The sequence below is a fragment of the Arachis hypogaea genome, chromosome 4, assembly GCF_003086295.3.
Source record: "Arachis hypogaea cultivar Tifrunner chromosome 4, arahy.Tifrunner.gnm2.J5K5, whole genome shotgun sequence".
Classification (NCBI taxonomy): Eukaryota; Viridiplantae; Streptophyta; class Magnoliopsida; order Fabales; family Fabaceae; genus Arachis; species Arachis hypogaea.
In genome coordinates, this window is record NC_092039.1 from 46,038,840 (window position 1) to 46,042,582 (window position 3,743).

Genomic DNA, 3,743 nt, shown 5'->3' on the forward strand with positions numbered 1-3,743 from the left:
CGTAAACTGGCGCTCAACGCCAGTTCCATGCTGCATTCTAGAGTCAAACACCAGAAACACGTCACGAACCAGAGTTGAACGCCAAAAACACATTACAACTTGGCGTTCAACTCCAAAAGAAGCCTCTACATGTGTAAAGCTTAAGCTCAGTCCAAGCACACACCAAGTGGGCCCCGGAAGTGGATTTTTGCATCAATCACTTACTTTTGTAAACCCTAGTAGCTAGTATAGTATAAATAGGACATTTTACTATTGTATTAGACATCTTTGGATTATTTTTGGATTACCTTAGGATCCTTTGATCACGTTTTTGAGGGCTGGCCATTTGGCCATGCCTGGACCATCACTTATATATTTTCAATGGTGGAGTTTCTACACACCATAGATTAAGGGTGTGGAGCTCTACTGTACCTCAAGTTTTAATGCAATTACTACTATTTTCTATTCAATTCAGTTTATTCCTGGTCTAAGATATTCGTTTTACTTCAACATGACGAATGTGATGATCCATGACACTCATCATCATTCTCACCTATGAACGCGTGACTGACAACCACCCCCGTTCTACCTTAGACCGAGCGCATATCTCTTGGATTCCTTAATCAGAGTCTTCGTCGTATAAGCTAGAATTGATGGTGGCATTCATGAGAATTCGGAAAGTCTAAACCTTGTCTGTGGTATTCCAAGTAGGATTCAGGGATTGAATGACTGTGACGAGCTTCAAACTCACGATTGTTGGGCGTGATGACAAACGCAAAAGAATCAATGGATTCTATTCCGACATGATCGAGAACCGATAGATGATTAGCCGTGCTGTGACAGAGCATTTGGACCTTTTTCACTGAGAGGATGGGATGTAGCCATTGACAACGGTGATGCCCTACATACAGCTTGCCATGGAAAGGAGTAAGAAGGATTGGATGAAGGCAGTAGGAAAGCAGAGATTCAAAAGGAGCACAGCATCTTCATACACCTATCTGAAATTCCCACAAATGATTTACATAAGTATTTCTATCTTTATTTTCTGTTTATTTATTATTATTATTCGAAAACTCCATAACCAATTATTATCCACCAAACTGAGATTTATAAGATGACCATAGCTTGCTTCATACCAACAATCTCCATGTGATCGACCCTTACTCGCGTAAGGTTTATTACTTGGACGACCCGGTGCACTTGCTGGTTAGTTGTGCGAAGTTGTGATAAAGAGTTGAGATTACAATTGAGCGTACCATGTTGATGGCGCCATTGATGATCACAATTTCGTGCACCAAGTTTTTGGCGCTGTTGCTGGGGATTGTTTGAGTTTGGACAACTGACGGTTCATCTTGTTGCTTAGATTAGGTATTTTCAGAATTTTTAAGAATGAATTCTAGTGTTTCAAGGTGATGTTCTTATCATCACCAAAGCTGATTGATCTTCATCAATTTAGCTCTTAAATGCAATGTCCTGCTGAAGCTTGGCTAGCCATGTCTAATTTCTTTAGACTGAAGCTTTAGACTAACATTGCATGATTCCTGGAATTCTTATTAAAAATTTTGAATCTCTTTATTTTCTTTTCCATATAATTTTCGAAAAATCCAAAAAAATTACAAAATCATAAAAAACCAAAAATATTTTATGTTTCTTGTTGAGTCTAGTGTCTCATTTTAAGTTTGGAGTCAATTGCATGTTTCTATTCTTCTTGCATTCATTCATGTGTCTTCATTGATCTTCAAGTAGTTCTTGATGATTTACTTGCTCTGATCTTTAAATTCTCTTGTTTTGTGTGTTTTGTTATTTCTCATATGCATTCTCAATTTGTTAGTGTCAGTAGTATACAAACTTCTAAGTTTGTTGTCTTGCATGCATTGTTTATTTGATTTTAGTTGCATTGTGATTATTCTTCATCATTAAAAATCCAAAAAACATTTTAATTTGTGTCTTTTCAAGTCAATAATATAGAGAATTGAAGATTCAGAACATACAGCAGAGGAATTACACAGAAAAAGCTGGGCGTTCAAAACGCCCAGTGAGGAAGGAAAACTGGCGTTTAAACGCCAGCCAGGGCACCTGGCTGGGTGTTTAATGCCCAAAAGGGTAGCATTTTGGGCGTTAAACGCCAGAATGGATACCATTCTGGGCGTTTAACGCCAGGATGGCACAAGAGGGAAGATTCTATTTTTAATGCAAATTTTTTTAAGTTTTCATAATTTTTCAAAATCAAATCTTTTTCAAATCATATCTTTTCAAAATTGATTTCTTTCCAATTTCAAAAATACTTGCTAATAATTAATGATTTGATTCAACATTTCAAGTATGTTGCCTTTTCTGTTGAGAAAGGTTTAATGTTTGAATCATATCTTTTCTTGTTAGCCAAGTCATTAATTTTAAAAATCAAATCTTTTTTTAAATTGTTTTTCAATCATATCTTTTCAAAACCATAACTTTTCAATCATATCTTTTTCAATCATATCTTTTTCAAAATAGTTTTCAATCATATCTTTTTATTTCTAATTTCAAAATTCTTTTTCAAAATCTTTTAACTTATTTTTCAAAATTCTTCCCCTTTTCTCACATCCTAATTCTTCAACCTCCTCCTTCTATTTTTCTTTTCCTCTGACACCTCAAGAAATCTCTATACTGTCACATAGAGGATTCCATATTTTCTGGTTTTCCTTCTCTTTCATATGAGCAGGAGCAAAGACAAAAGCATTCTTGTTGAGGCTGACCCTGAACCTGAAAGGACCTTGAAGTGAAAGCTAAGAGAAGCTAAAGCACAACTCTCTGTAGAGGACCTAACAGAATTCTTCAAAGAAGAAGATATGGCAGCCGAAAATAACAACAATGCCAACAATGCAAGGAAGGTGCTGGGTGACTTTACTGCACCTACTCCCGACTTCTATGGGAGAAGCATCTCTATCCCTGCCATTGGAGCAAACAACTTTGATCTTAAACCTCAATTAGTTTCTCTAATGCAATAGAATTGCAAGTTCCATGGACTCCCATTGGAAGATCCTCATCAGTTTTTAGCTGAGTTCTTACAAATCTGTGATACTGTCAAGACCAATGGGGTTGACCCTGAGGTCTACAGACTCATGCTATTCCCTTTTGCTGTAAGAGACAGAGTTAGGATATGGTTGGGCTCACAACCTAAAGAAAGTATGAACTCTTGGGAAAAGCTAGTCAATGCCTTCTTGGCAAAGTTCTTTCCACCTCAAAAATTGAGTAAGCTTAGAGTGGAAGTCCAAACCTTCAGACAGAAGGAAGGTGAATCCCTCTATGAAGCTTGGGAAAGATACAAACAATTGATTAGAAAGTGTCCTTCTGACATGCTTTCTGAATGGAGCATCATAGGTATCTTCTATGATGGTCTGGCTGAACTGTCCAAGATGTCATTGGACAACTCTGCTGGAGGATCTCTTCATCTGAAGAAGACCCCTGCAGAAGCTCAAGAACTCATTGAAATGGTTGCAAATAACCAATTCATGTACACTTCTGAAAGAAATCCTGTGAACAATGGGACAAATCAGAAGAAAGGAGTTCATGAGATTGATACTCTGAATGCTATATTGGCTCAGAACAAAATATTGACTCAGCAAATCAATATGATTTCTCAAAGTCTGTCTGGAATGCAAGCTGCACCAGGCAGTACTAAGGATGCTTCATCTGAAGAAGAAGCTTATGATCCTGAGAACCCTTCAATGGAAGAGGTGAATTACACGGGAGAACCCTATGGAAACACCTATAATCCTTCTTGG

At 37.3% G+C, this 3,743-nt stretch overlaps 1 non-coding gene across 1 annotated transcript; it reads right to left on the reverse strand.

Annotated features, from left to right (window-relative positions):
• Positions 1–3,212: 3,212 nt before the first annotated feature.
• LOC112798678 (small nucleolar RNA R71) lies at positions 3,213–3,320 on the reverse strand. The gene has a single exon (XR_003200278.1). It is a non-coding gene; the product is annotated as a small nucleolar RNA R71 (small nucleolar RNA).
• Between the last annotated feature and the right edge of the window lie 423 nt (positions 3,321–3,743).